Source organism: Ambystoma mexicanum, chromosome 8, assembly GCF_040938575.1.
Source record: "Ambystoma mexicanum isolate Mex_15411 chromosome 8, UKY_AmexF1_1, whole genome shotgun sequence".
NCBI lineage: Eukaryota > Metazoa > Chordata > Amphibia > Caudata > Ambystomatidae > Ambystoma > Ambystoma mexicanum.
The window spans coordinates 1,222,548,624-1,222,575,505 of record NC_090929.1 but is presented as its reverse complement, the minus strand read 5'-3'; the positions used below and the strand labels follow the sequence as shown (position 1 = coordinate 1,222,575,505).

Sequence of the window (26,882 nt, the reverse complement as noted above, 5' to 3'; positions counted from 1 at the left end):
AAGGGAAAAAGCCTTACCGGCGGAAAAAACCCTTCCGGCGAGTGGAGATGCCGTGTTGCACGAGAAGTCCAGGATCTGAAGACTGACCAAGTCCTTGTAAGTAGGGGAGTTGACAGAAGCAGGCAGCAGCAGGAACGAGACTGGACTGAGAACTGCAGGCGTAGAAGCGCCGCTGGAATCCGCTCAAAAAACACACCTTCCACAACCAGCACTGGGCGCAGAAAAGAGTAATAAAGCGGCAAGAGAGAGAGAGGTTTCAGGAGGAAACAAGTGGACTCCCGTGGCCGGCCTGCGGAGAAACGAAGCAGGGACCGAGGGGAGAGGCCGGAGAGAAGCAGCGGGAGAGAGGAGAAAAAACGAAAGACGAAAGAGAGCGAGAAGGCGACCCGCGAGAGGGGCGAGCCAGAGAAAACAGAAGACACGGACAAAGGTGGCCGTGGGGAATAGGAAAACTAGCGCATAGACCCAAAAGAACGCATAGCAAGGGGGTTGCAACGTGATGACCGGTGGGGGAAGCGGAGCTAAGTACCTCCGACCGCTCGCCATGTTGAAAAACCTCTAGACCGGCAGTCTACACAGGGGACGGAACGTGGTGGAACGCCAGCCCCGCCGCCTGTCGAGGATCCGCCGTCGCGTAAACAGGCGCCAAGAGCGGCGGCGGAGGACAGTGCACATTTCTGATGCAATGGTTTCTCACAACTCACATTCGAAGCTGGTTCGAGAATGGGGCGAGTTATTCTGGATATCCTTGAAATTCTGGAATTAAAAAAATGTTGTACCTGACAGACAACTACTGCATCGCACTTGTAGAACTTAAACAAATGAACTTGAATGTAAGGCATTTTGTACTTGTGCAGCGCAGTGTTCATTAGGATTTTACTATGAGTTAGCAAATTTGAGGACTCACTTGGAATGTAAAAACCCTGAGTGGCCACATGAAAAGAAATGCTCGCAAGAATAAATATGGTAAACCCTGAAATCCTATTAATACTGCAGACATTTGTTTGACTAATCCAAAGATAGCATTTTGAAAAACAAATATAATATATTATATCAAGGTTCTTTGCTCATAAATTGAGAGGGGTGCACATTGTATTTAAAAAAGAAAGGGAGATAGGCTATTGGAAACGGTTAGGCATTACAGAAACCTTGCACAAGTGCACTTAAACACATATTTTTTCAATCCATCCTCGCACCAGGAAAATGTTTGCCCGAGTCGTTGCCCTTTGCTCTCATGCAAAAATGCATTGAAAGAACATGTTTTTTTTCTAAAATAAGGCAATTTTTGCCCTTTTGATAATTGAACTTTTACTGATGCTAATTTTCTAAATAATGTCCTAATAAGTCACAATCAGAAACAACTCATCCTAACAGAAGTAACAGTACACAGAACCTCCTTTATGTTGAGCAGTACTTACAGTCGAGACTCAGCCTCCCAGCAGATCTTCAAACAAGCGTCAAAAATATTTGGGGACCGCCACAGAGGAAAAGATGCTATGCAGTGAATGTAATGTCATTCCAAACATGAAATGCAATGGATCCTTAACGGTAAGAATAGAGGACAACCACCTACCGTGAATTTGGCAATAACAAGATAATCAGTCACTCATCAACTCCCAAACTCATCAGATTAATCAGCACTAACTTGTGTAAATTAAACCTGAGTTCAATAAACATATATGTAAAAGTAGTTGACCTTTAATCCATATTAGTGCTACTGACTAAGTAACATTTTAGCAAATAATTCTCCAGATGAGTTAAGGAAATTGACCAACCGGTATTTTCAAAGGTCACCTCTTAAATATTATTCAGAGTCAGCACTGAGCATGGCCATCTGGTGTCATGCTATAAAGTCCACTGAAAATATGATGATGGCCGCTTCCTTTACACTACATGGATCCTAGCAGTGTATGAAACTCAGAATGGAAGTGCCCAGCAATTAGATGTATTTTTCTTATTGATGGGCGCTATAAGGAGAATCAATATTATATCTGGGATTAAGTATCATAATGCCTTCCCATCAACTAGTGGCTGTGACCTGTCAGAGGCAGTCCAGAAGAAAGCTACCTTGCAGGCTGCATGTCTTTAACTAGATAGTCTAACCTCAACTCGATTTCTGCTCTGTGCTTCCTGTGGCAGAAGCGTTGTTAGAACACAATCCAACTATAATACGTTATTACAGTTGGGTTGTGATGTCATTTTCGTTTAACAGGTGAGTAGTGAAGTCACAACCAGCCTGTAGAACGAACAGCACTTTACATGTTTGTATAACGCTATTTACGTCTTTCGTGATGTACGGAACAGTAATTAAAAATATTGTGGGCCTCATTACAAGCCTGCCGGTCCGGAAACAATGGTGGCGGTAAAACCGCAGCCACCGTTGTCTCTGGAATGGTAGACTACGAGTTCTGCGGGCGGGTGGTGTCAGTCCCGCGAGGTCTGGCCTGGCGGGAGTAACGCCAACCGTCTGCAGACGGAAATGGAAAAACCGGCACTGTTATTTGCGTTGCCGGTGTTTCCATTGATTAACGGAACTACGTCTCCGGAATTACCGGGTCACCAGGGTTGTAATGCCCTGGTGATTCCGGCAATCACGGAGGCGGTAATTTATTCCAGGTCCGGTTGCAGCCTGCTGATTTTTCCGGCACGGCTACCGCCGGACTCATAATGAGGCCATATGTCTTCCGAGAAGCAAGGCAATTTTATAAATCAGGTGGATGTAAATCCTACCGACACACGCGCAGCCGAGTTATCCTTAATGTAGATCCTTAATGTACTCCCAAAACTGTTTGATAAATGATTCCTCGTGTTAAATGTGGGAAATAAGATGTTTTAATAGGAGACGGTAACCATGACCTGGTTTACCCTGATCATTTTGAAGAAAGTTAACTTGGAAAAATTAGGAAAGCTTGAGCCATGCATTGCACATAGTGAATAGTGGGACAAATATAAATATATAATTCACCAACATACTGATTTTTGCAACCGTGGAAAAAGAAAATACAAGAGGTAATGGGAGGAACCCCATTTACTAACAACTACCAGAATTTCTGGTCACCAAAGGTGTTGGGAGAATTTTAATTTCTGTGCTAATTCCCTTGAACCTTAGAGATCCCAAGCCCTTTTGCTGGATTTAGGACTTTTGAATTTTAACTCCTGAGTGAGTGGGACCTTTTCTCACTCCCTCATGCATTTTTCCCTCACCAGGTTTTACGTTTTCACTTTTTTTGGCGTCTGACAAACTCCATAGGCATCTGCTTTTTGTATGGTGACACACAGCACCTTCAGTGCAGCGTCACAGATATGTCCTTTAGATTTCTCTTATGGTTTAAATACCTTTTCTTGGGTGAACTACAGTTCCCAAGAATAGTAAGGTCAAATTGATCTTACTTACCTTTATACTTTGTAGGTCCAGCACCCACCATCTTATGTGGAGTGCTCGGGGGTTACCTAGTAGCCCCTTATCCTTCTTTCTCAGGTAACATTTGTTGTCACCCTCACTATTTTAAATGGCTGGTGGCAGTGGTTTACTTTTTACTACCAGTGTGCATTTTTACCGCAGGCTGAACGCTCAGCTGCAGTACAGCACCCATGCGTGATCATTTTGTCAAAATGGCCCCTGTCTTCTTTTTTCACAGCTTTCTTTTTGTGAGGACTTTCTTGGCTTTTACTCTGTGCATTGAGATAGGTTTGGCCCCTTAGTGTGTCTTGTCTTTGGCAGACTTCAGCCCTGAAGACAGCCCCTGGCTCAAGTGTGTCTGGGAGGACAGGAAGTGAGGGAGAGTCCCAAAACTCCCCTGTCCTTTGTCTCTAGGTGTGCCTGAACGAAACCAATCCTGATGATTGGCTGGCAGGCCATCCGGGAAGGACAGCCACCCTGCTGTGTGAATGACAGCCAAGGCTGTGAATGAATGGGAAACTCACATAAAGGGGGGGGGGGGTTTGGGACTAGAGGGACTAGAGGCAGAGTTGTCCACTGGAAGAAGCAGCCAAAGAAGAAATTGTGAAGAGAAGCCTGCTGCAAACTCCTGAACTTCGAAGTTCCCGGTGAAGACCTGCTGCTGTGCTGACCTCCTTTTTCATATCGACAGAGAAGCTCCAGACGGGACAACTTCTTCCCATGGATTAGTGGGACCAACTAACCCCGAGATGAACTCTACTTTGGCGCAATTCCCGACTTGCTGTGCCTCTCCAGTGCTGCAGAAGCCCAATGCCAGGGGTCGAGTGTCCATAACCGAATGCAACATCTGCCGCAGAACGAATCCAGTCAAAAGCTCCAGGAGCCTCCCAAGGACACTCCAGAAGCAGGAAATCCTGATCGAGAGTCCCCTCACCAGAGTCCAACTGGGTATATTCGTTCTGCATCAGTGCAGTTTGCGAAGTACTGAAACCGCAAAGAGCCGCCGAATCGAAGACGATACGTAGCTGCCGAAGTCCTTTCCCGAGTACTGCTGCAGGAGCACACCAGACATCCTCCCTCTTGCCCCTATGACTGAGGCTCAGGAACAAGGGTCTGCTTGGCTGTAGCAAAACGGAATCCAGCTGGATCATATTCTTCAAACCAGAGATACTTTGGGGGCTTGGGGTACTTACCTTATTGCCTTAAGCCATGCTTTTTCACTTGAGAAGTGCACTGGCTTACCTTTCTGTGAGTTGATTTCAACTCCCTTTTGCACAGGCTTAACAGCTTGTGCTCTTTCAGTGATTTTCTTGAACTAATTATCTTTGTGAAAGACTGTATCGAAGAGGTGCATCAGAGCTATAAACTTTGTCCAATTGACTTTGGCTGTCCTGTCTCCCTAAAGGCTCCCTTCTGAATCCATTGACTTTGGCATTGTGCGTCCCCTCGTATGTTGTAATTTGTTGAACAATTTTACTGCTGGACAAGGCTAAAAAAGTATGTTCTAACCTTTCTATTTTCCTAACCCTTCCTTCCTGACACCCAGAGTCTAAAAAGTATATTGGTGTTTAAGATAAATGCAATACCATCCTTGTTGAAGTGACTTCAGGGTGTAGGATACTTGTATTAACATAACCAACTTTCTTGACTTTGAAAAGTGATTCCAAAGTTTGCTTGACTTTTACAAACAATTGCCTTTTTAAAGATTGCTTAACTAAAACGAATGTGTAAACAAATATATTTATAACCGAAACCTTGAGTGTAAGTGTTACTTGGTTACCTGTATTGACTGATTTCATCTGTACAGCACTACAGCTCACACTTACCCCTCTTGAGATAGACATGGCTGCTCAGTTACACTACTAACATGTGTAGTACAGACCAATACCAAAAGGTGGGTTACCTAATACCAAGCAGATAAGTCAGTGTGACTGCACCAATTCTTACCTAACAAAAAGTCATGTGTTTAAATGAGCGCAAACAATGTTAATGAATGAAAACATTTCAGGGGGAGTGTTTGATAAAGCCACAAATTCTATTTGGGTAAATACTAGAAATTTCCACTGATAACATTAAAATGCCATAAATGCCCTGAACTGAGTCACCCGAACTCACCATCCTTCTATCTTGGGGGATCAAGTGACCAGAAACTGGCTGGTCTGGCCACTAGCTCATGTGCCTCCCAGTGATTCTGGCAGCTATCTGTGCTAAACCCTCACGTGACCTTGAGGTGCCAGCAACTCAGGAAATATTTGACTGCATCAACAACTTTTCTATTGGAAAAATAGACTAAATCCAACGGATCATCAAGTTAACCTCACACAGCATTACCCCCTACACTGCAGCATGCACACTGCACCAAATTCTCTCCCCTCTCTCTGCCAGACCTCCTAAAAACAATTGCTTCCCAGAAACTTACTTTCTACCCTGACAGTACCATGCTGGCCTCCATAATTTTGTTTATTTTTATAACGTGCCTAATACCGTACTTGAGTTCAGATTCTAGGCACGGAACTGGGATTCGAAACCTCTGTTGATCTGCCTGGTCTTGCTTCCAAGACCAGCGCATTGCCCCTGTGCTATCTTACGTTCACTACTCGTTAAACAATTGGTGGGCCTGGCATTGAAGCACTCCTCAGCAGCATTACTTTGGCATCTTTCCTCCCTGTAACTAGAAAGCTTTATTGTAACCTTGTAACCTATGCCGTGATACCCCCGGGTTTGGGCATATAATCAAATGTAATAAATAAATAAAATAAATAAATGACTACCTCCCTCGCAGAAGGGTCATTGCCGGACACTCTCAAGACTGGGCTCATACAACTTCTTTTGAAAAACCCTACGCAAGACCCAGATGATATGGCCAACTACCTGCCCATTACAAACCTGCCTCTTCTTGGCAAAATCTTGGAAAAAGTAGACGCTACACAACTACTCACCAGAATTGGACAACTACACCTCCTCCATGACTATCAGTCAGTGTTCCTCCTCAAAGTGAAGCATAGAGACAGCCACCATCCAGCTGGTATATGTTATTCTACAAAGCATGGACCAGGGTGAATCATGCCTCTTCGCCCTCTTGACTGCATTCAACACCATCAACCACTGCATCCTCCTCTCCCTCCACGCCAACAGGAATTGGGGTCACTTGCACTGTCCTGAATTGGATTACCTCCTACCTCTCAGGGAGACATCAGACCACCCAGATGAACATGTTCCGTTCTTCCGGACTCACAGTCTTCTGTGGAGGCCCCTAAGCCTCCATCCTCTCTGCAATCCTTTTTAACATTTACATGGAGCCTTTCGGCACCCTCCTCAAAGATCTCTGTAATGCCTAACCTTTTCCAATAGCCTAGCTCCCTTTCTTTTTTAAATACAATGTGCATCAATATGTGGACGATACTCAGGCCATAGGACATCTGTCAACTCTGCGATTACCCAGCCATCATCCAGGCCTTGGTGTCACCTTCTGACCTCAAATTTAACCTATCCAAAACCAAATTCGTCCTCATTGGTTCCAACCCAAAACAACAAATTGCCCAAAAGTGGCTCAATGATATGCACCTACAAGGATTTCATCCACAACTCTTGGATTCAGCAAGATCCGTAGGTTTCACCATTGACAGAAGGCTGTCATGTCGATAACACGTAGCCAAGAAGGCCCAAATGGCCTTGTTCCAAAGCTCCACCCTTTGCAAAATCTAACCCTTCAACCTGCTGCAGGGCTTCCAGACTGTAGTGCAGGCCCTTGAGTTTTCACACATCGATGTGGGCAATGCTATCCTGACGAGGCACTTAGCTGCTCACTTAGCTCCCCTAAAAGAAGTTCACCACACTGCAGTATGTTTTATTACAGGTGTGCAGGAATCTGACTGAATCAACTCCATCCTACGTGACCTACATGGGCGTCCTCTTCAGGGCAGGATACTTTTCAAAACTGCATGCATCATCTACAAAGCAGTCATGCATAGCACCCCAGCATACCTGGCAGATAAGATCCAAATGTCTGTGGTACCTGCTCCTCGCACTTTGTCTGCCTTCTTTGTAGCTAGCCACACACCCCTTCTCTGACCCACCAACCATCCCCGAGGCCTTCAATATCACGTCCAAAGTGAAGCCTCAGGAAAAATCTGACATTTCCACCCACTAATGCCACCCACTAATGCGCCACCGCTAATCCTCGTGGAGGGTTGGCCTTTTTATTAAGAGCTTGGACCTTTTCCATTTACACCTTCATCAATATTTTCTTCTTTATTCTTCTTTTCTTTACTGCTCTTGTGTTTCTGTTGATTAGGTTGTACCTCAATTGTTCTCCTCATTCCATCTACTTTCCTTCTCACAGCCCATCTAATGGTAATCTTGGCAATATTATAAAGCCTCCTCTTACTGACCTCACTCATTCGGTTTATGTTGCTCTGTGCAATGCTCATTTGCTTTGTAATAAAGCTCATTCTGTATTCCTTTTCATTTACACTTCCTTTGCCTCACTGAAACCCGATTTACGCCCTCTAACACAGCTATTCCTGCCACCCTATCTTCTCCTTCTTCTTTCTTTTTTTCACATACATCTCATCCATCTGAACGTTTTGGAGGAGTCGACAGCCTGTTTTCTTCTGGTTTGGGACCATGTCTCTCCTTCTATTAATTGTCCTTTGTTTCCATCATTGGAGTATCACTACTCATCATTTTCTTGGCCTGTCCCCCTTGCTTTTCTAGTCATCTGTCACCTTCCTTGTCCTGTTCTTTGCTTTTGTGATGATCTTGACACACTCCTGTCTCCTCTTTACCTTCCGATGTCCCTCTATTCCTATTAGGTGAATTCAAACTACATCTTTCTTCACTGTATTTTAGTGTTCATCTATTATCTATTCTTGACTCTTATCGCCTCTTGTAAATTCCTACCCTCCCTTCTCACATTTATGCCAACTCATTGGATTTTATTTTTTCCACATTGCCGGTTTCTTTCTCTGTTCCATCTATACCACGTTACTGCTCTGATCACTTTCTTCCCTCCTTCTCTTATCTTCCCCCTTCTTCTTCGTCTCCTCTTTCCTCTTTCTATACTTTCCTTCATCATGATCTGCATTCTTTTCAAGCTTCTTCCTTTACTTCTGCACGTATTCTCTTCTGCCTTCGGTTGCTAGTTTTGCTTCTCTTCCCATTGATGTTGCTACATGACATTTCTCTTCAAGTCTTACAAACACTTTCGATCTTCTCCATCCGTCTTCTTCCACACCTCTTCACACAAACCACTTCAGCCCTGGATGACTCTTCCTCTCCACTCAGCCGGCCGAACTCTGCGTCTGGCTGAGCGTAGCTGGCATAAATCAAAGTCTATTACTGTTATGATTCTCTGCATCTTTCTGACACAGATGCTTTGTCTTTTATTGCTAAAGCTCATCCTACAGCAGTACCCGCTGATCCCATTCTCTTTTCTCTAATAACCCTCTGTTCATCCTGCTCTTCTCCCCTATCTTCCTGCTCAATTTATCTCTTCGATGTCTTCTACTTTTCCTTCCTCTTTTAAGTTTGCTTCAATACTTCCCATCTTAAAAAAGCCTTAACTTGACCACTTTGTACCCTCTAACATTTCCCCCAATATCCTTCTCCCTTTTCTCTCTAAATAACTAGAATGCATTGTTTATTCCCAGGTTTCTGACTTTGTGAATTCCAGTTCGCATCTTCATCCTTTTCAATCTGGTTTTCGCTCATGTCACTCTACTGAAACTGCTCTCCGGCTGTCTCTGATTCTTTTGTTTCTGCTCACTATTCTAAATGATCTTCTCTTCTTGTTCTTCTTGACTTGTTGGCTGCCTTTGATATGGTGGACCACATTATTCTTCTTTCTTCTCTTCATCATCTTTGCTTTAATGGCTCTGTTCTGGACAGGTTCTAGTTCTATCTTTCTAATCAAATGTTCTCAGTCTCCTGGGATTGTTGCTCATCTCCGATCTATCCTCTCTCCTATGATGTTCTCCAAGGCTCTGTCTTGGGCCTACTTTTTTTTAGCTCCCTACCACTCAGATGGCAATTATTATCTCTTCTTTTGGCTTTTTCGATCATCTATATGCTAATGACTCCCAGATTTGTTTTCCTTTTCCTCCTGGACGTACCGCCCACCTACACTTAAAATGTTCATTGTCCTTAATCTATGTATGTCCACTTATGTATCGTCCCCGGAGACTGTTCCATTTACTCCCCTCCACAACCTAGTCAGAATGTGCCTGAAACTCACCCCATGGTAAGAAGCTCATTGCTTCCTGTCAAATCGATTTCTTATCTATTGCATGTTATTTTGCAATCAAAAGAGCTTGGTCCTCCTGTATATAAATACATTAAAACATTCTTCTTGGATTCTATCCATTCCACCCTTTTAGTGTGCCTGCTTTCCAATCATGGCTCTCTAATCACTATTTACACCTACATCCCTCCAAGACTGATGTTCTTTTCAACCCAGTTCCTACGATTCACCACTCCCTCTTCCCACTCTTTTATCTCATTTCCCCCTTCTGCCATTTCCATGTTCCCTTCTGCTCAGAATCTGGGTGTCATCTTCAATTCTGTCCTGTCATTTTCTTCTCACATTTCATCTATCTCTTTCTCCTGTCACTTTCAACTCTTTAATATTTGCAAGGCTCGTTGGTTTCTTACTGTTGAGGCTTCTAAACATCTTATTTCTTCTCTAGTTTTTTTCTCATCTTTTCTACTGTTCGAGACATTTTATTGGCCTTCCTATTTATCAGCTTGCTCCTCTTTGCTCTCTCGATCACTCTTCTGTTTGCATTTTATGTGGACTATTACCTCGTGATTGTATTTCTATTACTTTGCATTCTCTACATTGGTTATCCTTTGAATCCTGCTTGATCTTTAATTTTCTTGGGCCTGATTACGAGTTTGGTGGTATCTGGCCAGTAAATCCACCCAGATACCACCAAATTGATTTACCATTACTGCCAAATTGGTCCAGCGGAATTACTGCCGGATTACAAGTGGTGGTGATGGTGTAAATCCCCATTTGTATCGAGTCCATAGGACTCTACGGGGCTTTTGGGCGGAATTACTGCAGCGGTAATTCCGGCACAGTAATTCCACTGATTTAGCCAATTTTTTAGCAGTTTGCTGGAGCTAAATCCTCTACTCCAGGACCATACCTATACTATGGCAGAGCAGGAAAAGTGGCGCCAATTCTTTCCCACTCCACCATACTTGTAATGACGCCCTTTGTATGGTTTTCAAATGTCTCCATGGCTTAACACTGATTTATCTCTACTTTTTAATTTCATTTTACTCTCCTCCTAGTGTTCCCCATTCGGAGTCGCTTTTTCTTTTATCTGTTCCTCGTCCTCCTCTTGCTTTCGTTCTTTCTCTCTACTCGCCCCTAAGCACCAGAATCTCCTCACTCTATGGCTATCTTCTATTTCTTCTCTGTCCCTTTTTAAATTTGGTCTCAATGCCTATCGTATTTCTATTTGATTGATCATGTTTCATTTGACTTAAATAGTACCATGTTATTGCTATGTGAATCGCTTAGGAGTGACGCGCTATACAAATTCAACACAAATGCAAAAAGTACAAATCTGTAACAAAATCTGGGAAAAACCGAGGTCCAGGAGGTATCTATCATGAACCCTGATCAAGTAAAGGTCTAGGAAAGACCGGCTGTGAATCCTGATAAAACCAAGCCCTGGGCAAAAGACTTATTGTGAATCCTGAGGAGCCAAAGTGCTAAGAAATGCTTGAAAGAGGTTGCTGCAAGGTGGAGCAGAAGCCTGAAAGAGAGATACGTGGGGAATTCAGAATCTCTGGGAGAAGAGTTGAGAGACAAGGTGAAAGCAGAGAGGCTTGCGGGAGAGGCCAGACTGTGAGCAACTGCTGGGAGGACCTTCTCAGAGCATGTTGTGAACTTTACTTTGAGCCATACTTTGAAGCATTTATGTTATTACCTGTGGGGAGGCTCCAGGCTAGGGAAAAACTTAGTAGAACTAGATGTTTTAACAATTTCTTGGCCATCATTTTGAGTCTTTATTTCATATGCTGGGGGGGGTCTCAATGAGAGCCAAGTACTCATTAGTATATGCTGAGAACGTTATGTTTGAGTCAGAACTATTGAAGATGTTGGACACTGCTTGGAAAATCCCACTTTTTGATAATATGCCCTGTGCACTGTTTGCCATAGGAGAATCCCTTTTATTTGTAGAACTTCCCCTTGAGCCTGAGGAATCTAGGGGACGTTTATCCAAGCCCTGCACAGCTAATAAATGTTATTCTGTCACTATTTAGCTCAAGCATCATTACTCTGACATACCACAGCCCCTAGGAAGTAACATCTTTGTTTAAAACTATAGAGTACAACAACCAACAGCTCTGAACACCTGAGGGCAGACATAAAACACTTGCACTGGTGATAACTATTGATCAAATGAACTTAGTGCCAGTTTAGCTTTATGTGTTGTTCTGAATGGGGCCAAAACATTTTGCCTCAGTCCATGGTACATAAATATTGTTGCAATGAAAATAAATGGGTTTGCCCATTTTATGCTAGCATGTTAGGCATGTTAGGCAATAGAGCAAATAGGGGATGCACAACATTTAGATGGGACCTATAATAAAACATAAGCCAATGCAACAACACTGCGCACAAACATTTTTTTTTCTTTTTCTGCAATAAGCAACAATAACGATTCTGCTCTGTTTTTCAAATGTGAACATGGGACTTTGAGGTAAAATCTTTTTTTCATTTTTATCAAAGATATCAAAGTAAAACAAGCATTAGCAAAGTTTTAGTGTTTACTTCTGCTGTTTGCATTTTGCATTTATAGGCATCAGGGTGCGAGAGGGGAGTACAAAGTTTCAAAGAAGGATACAGGGGAGTGCAAGAGAATAACAAGGAAGGAGAATAGAGCGAATAGAGCAACGGAGCAAATGATTGACAGATGGTGCCATTGATGATGAGCAAGATTTGATATGAGTGAGAAAGGTTGAGAGTGAGAGGGTAAGAAATAAAGCAAGCATGTGAGAGGAAGGATGAGAGTGGGTAGAGAGAGTGGTGGTATGGTGGGTTCTTAGGGAAAGGAGAGTGGAGGTATGGTGATGGGTGGAGGTAGAGAGAGTGGAGGTACGGTGTGTGGGTGGGGGTAGAGAGAGTGGAGGAAGGATGGGAGGGTGGGGATATAGGGAGTGGAGGTTGCTTGCTTGGGGGTAGCTAGAGTGGAGCTTAGGTAGAGAGAGAGTGGGGGTAGGGTGGGTGCCGGTCGAGAGAGTGGAATAAGGGTGGGCGGGATGGGGTAGAGAGAGTGGAGGTAGGGCGGGTGGGGATACAGACAGTGGAGGCGGGGTCGGTGGGGGTAGAGACAGCCGAGGTAGGAGGGGTGGGTGTGGGTAGTGAGAGTGGAGGTGGGGTGGGTATGTGGGGGTAGAGACAGTGGAGGTAGAGTGAGTGGGAATGGGTAGAGAGAGTGAAGGTAGAGTGGGTGGGTTGTGGTAGAGAGAGTGGAGCTAGGGTGGGTGGGTCATTACAGGTAGAGAGTGGAGGTAGCATGTCTGGGCGTGGATAGAGTGGAGGTTGGGTTGGTGGGTGGTGGTAGAAAGAGTGGTGGTAGGGTGGGTGGGGGTATGGTAGTGAGAGTGGAGGTAGGGTGACTGGGGGTAGAGAGAGTGGAGATAGAGTGGGTGGAGGTTTAGAGAGAGTGGAGGTAGGATGGGTCGGTTGGGATAGAGAGAATGTGGGTAGGGTTGGTGTTTCGGTGTGAGTGAAGGTAGAGAGAGTGGAGGTCTGTGGGTAGGTTAGGGTGGGTGGGGTAGAATTTGTGAGGTTAGGGTGTGTGGGGTAGAATTTGTGAGGTTAGGGTGTGTGGGGGTAGAAAGAGCAGTGGTAGGGTGGGTGGATTGGGGTAGAGAGAGTGGGGGTAGGGTGTGTGGGTGGTGGCAGAGAGAGTGGGGTTAGGGCGGGTGGGTGTGGGTATGGGTAGGGAGAGTGTGAGTCTGGGTAGATAGGGTGGGGGTAGGGTGGGTAGGGTTAGACAGAGTGGGTTAGAGAGAATGGGGTGGGTAGGGTTGGTGAATGGGGTAGAGAGTTTGGAGGTAGGGTAGGCTGGGTGAGTTGGGGTAGGGTAGGCTGGGTGGGTAGGGCTTCTCAAAGGAATTCTCTCTTTTCTAACTTTCCCCCAGAAGCTCAATGTTACCCAAGCCCTGGCTCTCTCTAGGTTTGACTACTGCAATAGCCTTCTCTTCAATCTTCCTTCTTCCTCTCTATGACCCCTCAAGCTAATCCAGAATAGGGCAGCAAGACCTATCCTTGGACTCAAAATACAGGGACCAACAAATCTCCTGCCCTAAAAACCCTTCACTTGCTCCCGGTTGCATCATCCATGAGGCTGTCTGACGCCGGGACCACAATATCTGCAACTTGCTCTTACTAAATACTCTCCCCCAGGACCTCTACGTTCCTCTGGTACCAACTCTCTGTGTGTAAAGCATTTTACTAAACAGAAGACCGGAGGCCGATCTCTTTCCTCAGCTGGCTCCCTCTTGTGCAACAGTCTCCCCCTTCCTCTTCGTCTTGAGCCGGACCTCCTCAAATTCAAGAAGCTCCTCAAGACTTTCCTTTTCACCTCCTCCTCCTTCACTTCTTCCCTCCTCTACTAACCTCACAGTCGCTGTGATTGGTCACGAGGGCCCTTATGTGCCCTTTGGGCCCTGGACACCCACACCCAGCACTTGCCTTGGCAACCACTGGCCTATGACACTGTAGGCCTGCATTTACCTACTTACTGCAGCTCAGTGCTCTCTAGCACTTACAAACATGGTGACTTACATCTGCTGCTCACCCACGAGCACAGGCATTCCAGCACTTACCCTCTACTCCCTTCTCCCTCTTCTCTCTCTGCACTTGCATGCTCTGAATGCTCACACGGCCTAGTAGGTCAGTCTTTATCCTCTAGTATATACATTGTTTTCAATCCCATGTTCTCTCCCTTACAATTCACTTGTTGTATAAGCACCTAACAAATGTGCAATAAATAAATAAACTAGGTAATACGGCTGATGAGTTTGGAAAGAGATTAGGAAATGTCATGCCATGGCATTGCCTGTTGCTATGTCACCCAGATATTCTCAGTTGAGAATCCTCTCTCTCTCTTCTGTAACAATGGGTTTGGCAATTTTGTGGTGCAAGCGCTGAAAATATTCGCCAAAACCAAAAATTAGAGTGTCATTTTTGGCCACTGAATAAATATTTAGTACGCACTGGTGTAGGATAAGGAGAAAAATTGGACAGCATTTAATTTACTCAACGTTTAGCACCAGTGCTAGCATTAGGTATTGTGTCCCAAAATTCTTTATTAAAAATGAATTTAGCCAGTGAACAATAAAATATATGTTGCTCTCTGTTGTCTGTTTCTACCCTCACCAATGTGACATAAAGGAAAGGAATGCAGTATGGTGATAAGACTGAGGTAAAGAAAAATAAAAAAGAAAGTGCTGCTGTAGGTGGGTTTGCAATAGCGATGCTTCTTTGTCACTGATGGTTGATGTCAGCTGCACTTCTTATTGTATTGCTCTGTTTGAGTGCCTCATGTTTGCACAGTCACTACACCACACCAAGTCGCTTCACTTTCTGTGCACGCATGATGGTGACACGAAGAAAGTAGGAACATTTACTTTTTTAACTAAGTCCGTTTTTTGAACTTTTAAAATGCTTGCAATACCTTCTGCATTATGTAAAACATGAATTGCCTGTGCCAGAGCTCCACTTGCTAGCTTTTAGCATATCTATGGAGGCATATCAACTTCCCCTTATAGAATAAATGTGATTCAGCAAATCGCCAAACTTCACAGTGAGTATCAATAACTAGTGTGTGCCTTTGAGGCTGATTAGTTTGCCCAATAGCTGTTCCTTCACTGTCAAGCCTATCAGATACAGTATTTGTCATGGACATTTGTACTCTTAGCTGGCACATGATGTCGCCTCGTACATGCTATTATACCCTGCACATGGGCAAGCCACCGCCCACACAGTTATGTCTTTTTTCACAAAGAAAACTAACTGTACAACTCTCTCAATGGTGTGGCACAAGACATTAACATTTCTGCACATGCCCAAGATTTACCTATACTCAACATGTTCCATTAACAACTGCAATTTAACAACTTAGGGCCTCATTACACGGTAGGCGGTGGACCAAGGTGCTATTAGCACCTTGGTCCATGCCGGTAAAATACCGGCACCGCCTTGGAGGAAAGGGGAATTACGGCCCTATTCCAAGGTTGGCGGGGCAGTAATTTCGCCTTCGCCCATTGCCCTTCCCCATTCCCATTTTTGCCCCATAGGGCTCTATGGGAATGGGGAAGGCGCTAATTACGGTGCCGCAAATTGCGGTACCGTAATTAGCACCCTGGTCCCTTTGCGGGTTGGTTTTTAACACCTGCTAAACAGCTAAACAGCAGGCGTTAAAGTACCAACCCGCAAAGGGACCTCGTAGTAGGGCGATAAGGGTTTACCGGTACCAGTGCCCTTACCGGTACCGGTAAACCCTTACTACACTACGTGTAATGAGGCCCTTAATGTCATTCCGAGCTGGCACCCAGTGGTTAGTAATGCACTGCGTTTTATTTGAGCTTATATACAATTGAACACCTTTCCTAATTGGGCATTGGTAGTGTAGACCTTTGAACGCTTGACTTGAAAAAGTGGTCTGGATGTGAGCCCTTTGCCAGTGCTTTATTTCTATTTTTAATGCAAACTCTTAAGTACAATTGCCTAACATGGCCTTAAATTAAAAACACTGTTTGACTGAAATGTTTGATAATGATTTTAAACAGATAAGCTTTGTTGAATAAAACATAAAGAAAGAGAACTGGCTAACCGGTATATAGTGACATAATGTGCTGTGATTTCAGAGCCCTTCTCATGCTTCTGCGATATCAGGGCTTGCTGGGTGCTGTTACCGTCCACTGTGCCTTTAAGGCACATGCCCACCAAGCAGGAGGAGTGTTGGAGCCCAACAGGCCGTTCCTGTTACGCTTTATATAAAGAGGGTACTGTTTCATGATCCTCCACCTGAGCGTCCTTATTTGCATCCAAAAGGGCCCATTCCGGTCAACATCTGGCGACGAGGATCTCTCCATGTGAGAGCCGGAGTCCTCCTTTCGCGGGTGATTCCAACTGCGCGTCCTCCTACACATTGCGACCGGTGATCCCACTGGGCCACCATCCTCCTTGCTACACGCCTCCGCCTCCAGAAACTAGCAACCCAGCCACGCAGCACCTACCATGTCAAAAGGCCCGACCGAGCCGTATCCCGCCTGCAGGGCACCTCCGGAGCACAGGAGCGCCCACGAAGAGACACCTGACACCGCTGCAACACTTCAAAGACCTGCATCCCTGGGGGCAGAACTGGCACACTGTGCAAGCAGGTGGCTGCTAGAACAAGGCGTGAGCCCGCTCTCCGCAAACCCACTACACGACTCTGCAGCAATTCGACCGCTGCCTCCACACGAGCACGTCAGACACCATGCGACTCTCCTCATCAAGCCCACAGTGCTGCGAGGCTTACCAACGACGGCTCTTCCTACCTACATGCCCTCTTCTGCGACCTCGTTGCAGCCCACATGACCACAGAGGCCCTGAAAACCTGTTTTCCACACACAAGATGCGCTTGGGACATTAACCCCTGCATGTCTGGCTCTCACCACTCTGTGTCCCCATGAACTGGAAGCACCAACTCTGGAGGTGGTCCTGGTAGCCACTGTCCACCACTGGACCCGAAGTGCACACGTGGGAATCCACCCCCTATGCCCTGGAACTCCCTACTCAGTGTCCCTAGATACTCCTGGACAACAGTGTCAGCGGGTAGTGCAAGCTTCCACGGTGTAGTAACGGACCCTCATCTGCACATTACCCTGCCTGCCAGTGCATGCCTCGTCACCTGCGCAATCATCGGCTGCCATGAGTAACCCAGCCTCACCACCGCCTACCCGCAGCATGAAATCCATCCAGCTGTGCATGCCCCTTCCATTCTCCATGACGCTGCAGGCCAACAAAGGGCCCTGATGGACCGAGTGGATGGAGGACTTCTACCATTTCGTCAGAGGGTCAGGGGATGGTGATTCGCCTCATTTACGGGACATTTTTCTCAATTTGGTAGGGGGAGAAGTGAAAACGATCGTTAAAACCATTCCAACGGCTGATCAACCTGATTTTGCCTTTCTAATCGCCGCACTTGACAGGCTGCTTATCATCAAACCCAATCGGACTATGAGAGATACCTCTTTTACTCGCCTGAGAGTCAAGGGGGCCCACTGTCTGCTTGATGCTTTCTCTTTGGATGAGGCCATTTCCTTATGCTTCATTGAAGGCTGTTTGTCACCCATGCTCAAGAAACAATTGCTAAAAAAGCCCCTCACAATCCCTTAAGTCAGTGAACTTGCTAGAATCTTCGAGAGGGTTGACGGCCAAGCGGTTCCGGTGGCAGGCACGCCTACAACAAAGCAGGACACCACCAAACTCATTGCTGCAGTTCAACAGCCAGTCCCACGACCGGGGGACAGGCGAGGTAACCCATACAGGCAATTCAAACAACAAGTGCCTAGACAACAGAGAGAGTGCCACTTCCAATCCGTCTGCAGGGAAGGCAGGCCGTTCCTTATCATGAGGCCCCAAGAGCCCGCCAGAATTCCTTATCGTCCACCGCAACCTCAACACTTCCAGCAGAAGTTCTACCAACCCAGCCCACAAAGGTAAGTCTGGGCTGTGGATAAATACCACTATCAAGACTATCCCCAGGGGTATGAGTACCACCAACAACTGCCTCAACTGACAGATGAGTATGATGAACCCCCCCGAGGGGTACCAGGAAGAAGCCAGCTACTATGCTCCCATGTCCACTGCTGGCGCCTCATACTACGACCCATCAACACACAATGAATATGTCAACCTCGTCCAAGACAGTGTGGGGGCCAAGGAAGCTCTGCGTAGCCATTGGAGTCCGGGGAGTACTTCCTTGTCCTCATCGATGAATACTCCACATTCTCCATTGTCAAGAGACTTGCCACCACTGCATTTCCACAAGTAGCAGCCACCCTGGACGAGGTGCTCAGCGAATGGGGCGTCCCAAGGGATATCAAGTCTGACAACTGTCTGCCGTTCAACAGTCATAGGTTCGAGGCACTAGCAAAGCACTTGGGGTTCAAACACCTGAAGTTAACCCCCCAGTGGCCCTAAGCGAATGGCATGGCAGAACGCTTCATGGCCTCGATAAAGAAAACGCCCCAAAGGGCCCGCATCGAAGCCACCAACCACCATCAGGCCCTATGCCGGCTCCTGCACGACTATCGCAATATCCCACATGAGGCTATCAACAGGACCCCGGCAGAACTGATGGTTTGGTATGACGTACAGACACGGATCGTGAAAGATTCCTCGACCCCAGGGAGTGCTGACGCTGCAGTGGCTCAGAGGGATGCTGAGGCGAAGGAGAAAGCGAAGCAGGAATCGGACGCAAGGCATCAGGCAAAGCCCAAGGACTTCCAGATCAGAGACGAGGTCCTTGTTCAACAGCCCATGGTAAAGAAGACAGATTCCCGATTTGCCTCAAGCCCCATGTGTGTTACGGCCATCAAACGGACGATGGTCATGGACCGAAATGACGACAAAGTAATCACAAGGAATAGCTCCCTGTTTAAACACTATGTCAAAAGGGAAGAGAGCAAGTATCCGCCCCCCGGAACCAGATCCTATACTTAGGGAGCCACAAGATGACTTGTGGGTCCCACCGAGAGGGGACACGAGTCAAGGAGAAACCATGGTGGATCGCCCAGGAGAGGGAGAGATGGGCGACGGGCAAACCAGACCGCAGAGAGTAACGAAGAAGCTTTTACGCTTGGTTGAAGAATGTTGACCCAGAGGTTTGAACATTTGTCCGGGGGTGGTGTTACCATCCACTGTGCCTTTAAGGCACAGGCCCGCCAAGCAAGGGGGCGTAGTTAGTGATGGAGGAGAGAGGGAGGAGTGTTGGAGCCCAGCGGGCAGTTCCTGTTACGCTTTAAATAAAGAGAGTACTGTTTCATGATCCTCCGGCTCTGTGTCCTTATTTGCATCCAAACGGGCCCATTCCGGGCAACAGGGGCATGATACAGGTTTCAGAGGCATCTCCACTTACCGGTCTAGTCTTCCTCCATCATGAAGTCACTTTGCACCACGACTTCTACGAAGTTATCAACAGTGATTCCAGCCAGATTCCTGCGTTGCAATGACCCCGCTGCAGATACGCTCAGTAGTTCCCTTTCTTCCTCCTGCGATCTCTCCTCGGCATTCGGCCCCCTAATCTCTGCAGCACTTGTCCTCTGATCCCTGCCTGTCTCTCTTCCTCTGGTTGTCCTTCTGGTCTCTTTGCTTGCCTCCAGCAGGATTCACATCCTTCTGGTCCTTGACACTGAATCCTTGACATCAGGGGTTTTACTCCCCAAGAGGGTTTCCCCCTTTTCTGGCTGTCACCTGGGGAGGGCCAATTGGGGTACCTCTACCACGCAGTACCCAGGGTGGCCTCCCGTAGGAAAACCCAATAGACACGTCCTGGGAAGACTCTTGGCAAGACCGAAGCACAAGGACCCCGAGTACCATACTATTGACAGCGACCACCATAGGTCTGACAGTCCTCCCCCAAAACCACTTCAAATGCAAATGCAAGAGACACCTGGGCTATAGCATTTTCCATGCTCTAAGAGGGAGCACAATCGAGCCAAAGAAACCAGAGGGGTGGTTAAGTAGGACTAGGGATAAAGAAAGTGGGCCGACAATGTACACACACATATTGGGAGCGTTAAATGAAGGAAAAGCGCAAGCAATGGTCTTCTGGGGGCATGTATTTCATAAGTGGACAGATTTGGGTAAATGTGTAAGCTCCACTCCTAGCGTTGGTTGTTTTGGTGCACTCATAACTAGTAACGATTGACTGATTGATTACACCTTTTTGCACTACTGCAGAATAAACTGTCTTGAGGCACTGGGTTTAGATTGATAATGACATTCTCTGGCCTCAGATAGATCCCCTAAAATACCATTATCCTGCTTTAAATATACACATTCAGTTTTAAGTACCACCTATTGTGTACTAAGTGTTTAAAATCGATTCCATTTTACATAGAGTGTTTCCCAGAAATTGCTGAACTGAAACTTTTGTAAAAATAGTTCAAGGAAAAGAGCAGTGAGGTTTACCCCCAGAAAATGGCAATTAGATAATACAACAGCCAGAAAGTGGGGTGACTATGGAGGAATGGGAGAAAGGGTAGAAAGGAAGCAGCTGAAAATGCTAATGTGGGGCAACTCTTGAACACTGATGGAAAGAGGGATTCCACTAGAGAAACAAATAAAATAAACAGTAGCTGACAATTCTATCTCAACGGTCGAATGGCATCAGCAACCTACATTCAAAGATTTTAGGCTTCGACAAACCCAATATTTTTTCCTTCCATTTTTTTCTGCAATGCAACTAAAGTAATAGGGCCTGAACCCGCCATCAACAAGAAGCAGCTTTTTGTTGATAGTTTACCAATCAAAGAAACACAGAATTTTGACAAACAGCAAATAAAGGAAATATGAGGCTATTGGTGGGGAGACTTGTCCCAGCACTTGCAATTGTAGCTTACAGACACACACATGAACTCGTATGAAACTACTTTACAAGAAGAAGAGGCTGGATACTGTAAGTTGCAGCACGGACCTGTAGGATCCCCCCTGAAAATTGTACAGGAAACTAGCATACAGGACTGTGGAGCCCTTCACTGTATTTTTGATACAATGTGACATGCTATAAATGTGGCTTTGCTGCACATCACACTAACGCTGATACGTACGTACGTGTGCGTAGGAACAAGCTGGACTGTGCTGCTGTTATATGAGCCCATGAAGAGGTTTGCCAGAATTTTTTTTTCTATAGCGTCCCTTGGGAAACCAACTTTGACAGAGATTTTGCCTACACATTAAACACCCGCTTGTGCTTGGATTTACTATTGAGCAACCATTACAAGGTGAAATAGATGCTTAGATGCGCACTCTGACGGGGTGGGTCCCAGCATGGTCCCGAGTGAACAGGGAGTCTGCTCTGCTTCTTGTATTCCATTGGATCTTCATGTACAAATTCCACACTGGTTACAAACACTCTGTGTCCTTGAATAACACATGCACCAGCTAAGCGTCTCCCTTGTCTGTCTTGAAGAATCCATGATGTTCCCATAAGAACTGTATACATCATATGGGTGAAACTCGAGTTGGCATTGTATGTACTCCTACTTGACGGATGAAGTTCTTTACTTTTTGACATATTTGTGGTGACAATAGCTTTCTAGGCGGTACATTTTTTGATTGGTAGGTGGTATAATAACTATTGGCACATAAGAAAATAAAGGGTGGTGCCAGCTGGCATTTATGTACCAGCAATGTGTTATATATGTGTGCAATTCTTCATCACAATGTCACATACAATATTGTGTCGATTGATGAAAGATGTGTGAAGGTGTGTATGAGGATGAATTTCTAAAGCAGATAGTTTGGTGTATGAATGGGTTTGCATTTTGACGGTTTACACTGACTTTGTAATATATAGATCCTTATTAGTTGTGTATAGTGACTTCTACTTCTTTCTGTGATTTAAGGTTGTGCCTTTCTGCACGTGTGTTGTCCTGTGCTTATTATTTTTATTTTAAAAGAAAATACTGTTAATATGTTCACAACTGATTTTCACACAACCTTTAGATGTTTTTGGTTCGTGCATATTATATCAGTAACATAATTTACTTTACAAATTTTGGTGTGATTGTGTCTAGAATGATTCCTTTCCACCCAATAAATACTTGCATTGGCTTGTCCCACACTTTGTAAACAATTGCAATTTGTGCTTCGGGCCCTTCCCCCTCCTTGGTTTTCCTTGATTCCCATTGAGCCCCGGGTACCTGAATGAATCATATGGGACGACCTTGCTTTTTCTTGCTTTGCTCATCAGACTTAAGCAACTTGAGAGGAATAACATGTTAAAGTTGGTATGATCATTTGGAAACGTCTTCTGCAGTTCCTTGTAGACTGATTTTGTCAGGTGGAGGGATTACAATGACCGATGTCTTTAGTTTCACTGCGAGCATTGGTTCCCTAGGAGAGATTAAACTAGCAAAATGTTCAAGTTTAGGCAGATGATGATATTTTATGGCCTCAACCAGTTCCCATTACAGTACCAAATGCTTTGCTTGAATCTGCGCATCAGGTTATCAGGTTTCAAGCACCAGTTGTATTTATACTCTGAGAAATTGCACTTAACATAACGAACTTCACTGTAATGGAGCCATTATGTTATATTCTTTTGACAGAATTAAATAAAATGTTTAAAAACCGAGAGGAGACCAGCAGTGATGAGAATCAAACCCAGCACTTGTGCCTTTTTACTATTGGCAGAGGAAGATTAATATCAATAATAGAAGACCATGTGTGGGGAGGGATGAAAACGCAGCTTCTGTGGCTTCTCACTTCTCAGCTGCATGCTCTAATTCCTGATTTATCATGATCTAGCAAAGACACATATCTGAGGTCATATTAACCTATTCATTTTTTCATCACAAGACAACCACCCCCATTGTAGACAGAGCATGTCTGTGCACACTCAAGGAACTCAGTGAATGACACAGAGACAGCTACATTCCTCGTGTGACTGTATCTGCAATATCTTGGGAGATTTATTAAGCTAAAATATTGGCAATAACTATTGATGAAGTCCCATTTCAGGCGTGAAAAAAGAGTGATATGTCCACATGTCATTCTCAAGCAAAGTACCACTGATGTTGCATACATTATGTTGACTGCTTTCAACTTATTCTGAATTAGGTGTAAACACTATCCATATGAAGTGCAAATGAACAATCTTCATACTTTTGTTAAATATTAACAACATCATGCAACAGAGACAGGCCTGGCCACATACCTTTTAATATCAAGTGTGGACCCAAGTTAACATTAGAGATACCTGATATGATGTAGGTTTAACATGGCCACTGGATGAGCAAATTATTTTTTGTCTGCTGAAGTGCACTGGTTAATCTATATACCTCCCTAGTCTTACTGAATACTACGGTGCCCGCAAGCTGGCACATCCAGGCTGCCCGAAGCACTACAGTATCATTCCAATGGTGCTCTACAAATAACACATACCTATAACAGGATGGAGCAGAATGCACTTCGTTGCTAACCATTAGAGACTGAGCACAACTACCTGTGGATGACTGCTGCTTTCTGCGTGACACTTGAAGCTCATAGGTATTGATGCTGCACAGTCGACGTTGCAGGTGGCCTCTGGCTGGTGTTCTATAACAGCTCTTCTGGATGCCATCTGTTATTGCTTCTACACGCTCTCCGTTGCTGACTTCTAAATATTGTATATTCCTTTCTACTTCACTGCTACATGGAACTTCCTAATAGTAATTGCTCATGGCTAGACAACATTCCTTGCTGTAAATTAGTTTCTGCACAGACCTGTGTAGTTTCCTGGGATCTCAGCACCCATCCCAGCACCCATCATGCATTAGTCACACAGATACACATATAAACTGCAAGTAACACACACATGCTTAGTGAAAGTCGCACACGAATTCTGAGAAAGCTGCACTCAAGTATTTTTAGAACACAGTATACATGTCAGTTCAGAATAGAGTAATCAGATCCCTGAGAGCATTACTTTGAATTCAAACCTACAGGAGACAAATACAAGCTGACCATTGTCTACATTAGAATATCAATCATGTATATAGCCAATATATTCACAACCCTGCACTTATACAGGGGAGTACGGTTGATTGTAAGAGTACTCTAAATACATTGTTCACGTAACTTTCTCTGTTAGCATATTTGTCTTGATACTGAGGAAAAACTAATATTTTAAACACAGTTGCATCATGTTGGAATGTTATCATTGTAGAAACTGGTGTTTAGACTGAAGCAAATATAGAATATAAATGTTAAAGTGCTAGTATCGTTCAAAATGCAATATATCTATATGTAGAATGGTTGAACAAATGCTTGTATAGACTGAGAATAGTGATATTCATATAGGCAGGTCATTTCTTGTTTTGGTTGATTGTTGGTATCGCTGTAATACTATGTTAAATTCCATGATGTAAAGCTAGAGACCAAAATAGTTTAAGTTACATTATTCTTGTAAATACACTTCTATTTCTGAATACCACACTGTCAATTCCTTGCTCAGTATTGTGGGGTGGGATTGTATCAATGCAATGTGAGACTGGTGTGTTACACCTATGTGAGCCAAGTAATTAAATGCATGAATCTTTATTTTTTTTTTAATTGAGCTTTTATAGTGCTTGACAACTAAGTGGTTTAAAAAACATTGGCATACAATAAATTGCGCATTTATCCCGCAAAGGGCGCCCACCGAAAGAATTTATTCTGTGTGCTCCACATTTTCATGGATTTGTTTACGCAATTAACTGTATGCACAAGTCAGGGCCTTAATGCCCCCGACACGCCGGAATGCATAGCAAAAACAGCCAGAACAGCTACCTTTGCATGCTCCCCGGGGTACAAATACACGCACCCTTCAAACAGTGCATGGGGCCCCCTGCAAGCAGGCCTGCATCTTGGGGACCATGTGCAGGGTCCCCATAACTGTTACCTGCACCACAACAACATGTCTATGTTTGATCGTAATTCGGGTAAAACTCAGAAAATCTGCATGTGAACCCCCATAAACCGCCCCTGCAGCCCGCTACACTGCATGTGCGCAACGCTAAATCAGATTGCAACCTTGGCTGCATACATGCACCCCTAAATCCGACACCCTATCTTACCACTGTGCAGTGAATTCGATGCGCAGGTGTGTGTAAAGCCTGCCTTCGGGTGACGGATAGTATGAAGGCTTTGCGTGGCCATTTCACCACCGAGAGGTTGCACGCTCGGATCCATGAATACGTATCATTCCAGGCAATAGTGGGCGTGCGAGGGACTGTGTTATATTGTATATAGCAAAATTAAACATGGTGTGCCATCATCTAATTCGCTCCTCAAAAATGTCCCATAACTGATATGCAATGTTGTCTGAACAGAACCTCAGTCAGTCAGCAACAGATATATTTTAGTTTTTGTCAGTCAATAAACCAGTTGATATGAACTGCCTGTTTTATTTGTAAAAATCAATACGTCAGTTGCTATAAATTGCGAACACGTGTTTCGACCAACATGGTCTTTTTCATGGCAAAACTCAATTGGGCAACCTTAACCAACATAGGAATTAAATCATAAGATAAAAATATATATAACATTGACAAAAAACAATAATAATTGTTTTAGACCATACATAGAGGAGGAGACAAAAAATAGGGGAAACCGAAAAGAAAAAAATAGTTTGTCCATCAATTAGTAGATTGATGGACAAACTACTAATTGATTCTCTCTTGCTTAATAAGAGAGAATGGTATTAAGCAAAAAAGGACGGCACTGTATCATCCACAAATCAACGGATGTGTGTGGAACTATTCAATAAGACTTTAATGGAAGAGATACAGATGTCAGTGCAGTTTGGTGGTGATTGGAAAAGAGAGATGTGTTGGAGGGTGTGCCAGTACAGGAACACTCCACATCCACTGTTTGGTGTCACACCGTTCGAGTTGATGCAAGGTTGCAAGCCCAATACCTTTCTGGTTCATGGATGGATGGGCCGTTCCAAGATGGTAGGTGTTAATGTTCAGGAGGTCAGAGATAAGATGCGGTTAAAGGGAGATGTTTGTAAAATGTGGTATGATAGAAAACATGCTTGCAAACGGACTAGTTTTAGAAGAGATGAGGTGAAGATTAAACTACCCAGGTGGACGAAGAAAACGGATTCTGAAAATTCTACAGCCAGGATGGTGAGTGAAGATCTTGGCAATGCGGTTCGCTTGGAGGCAGGAGATGTGTGGAATAAAGAGAGAGTGGTAAAGTGGTAAAGAGCACAACATCCATGTCATGTATCTTTGCTGTTTTCATTCGACCAGGGTGTGCTTTCCTGTACATAAGTTGTTTAACCTTTTTTCTTGTTTCAGGTTCTCATTGTAAGGGAAGTGTTAGGATACCATGGACACCACACGTAGTATCTTCTTTAGAAGCTTTATTTCTAAGCTATATACAAAAGTACCCCCAGCACAGCTCAGCACAGCCACAACCAAGGCTGCTACTCTCCAACTGCTGCCCTGTGGACCACCAACAAAAGTAAACAGTAACGAACATTCCTAACACATAACATTCCCAATGGAGTGTAGTACACCGAACACTCCACACTCCATCATCACACTCCACACACCATCATCACACTCCGCACACCATCATCACACTCCATTGAGCAAGCAAAACCACAACAAGAAAAAAAGTGTTACATTGTATATAGTACAAAGTTGTTACTACCTTTCCATCATTGATGTCACACAATTCCTTCTGGAACACAGTATCTTTGTCATC

At 44.7% G+C, this 26,882-nt stretch overlaps 1 protein-coding gene across 3 annotated transcripts in view; it reads right to left on the bottom strand.

Moving 5' to 3' along the window:
- SLC16A12 (solute carrier family 16 member 12) overlaps positions 1-26,882 on the bottom strand; it is an 867,838-nt gene that overhangs the window by 415,429 nt on the left and 425,527 nt on the right. The window contains exon 1 of one of the 3 annotated variants that reach the window (XM_069611326.1): positions 1,419-1,497. The exons of the other annotated variants lie outside the window; for them this stretch is intronic. The gene's annotated coding sequence lies outside the window, so the exon portion shown is untranslated. Of the gene's footprint in view, positions 1-1,418; positions 1,498-26,882 lie in introns of those variants that run through there. 3 annotated transcript variants of the gene reach the window in all.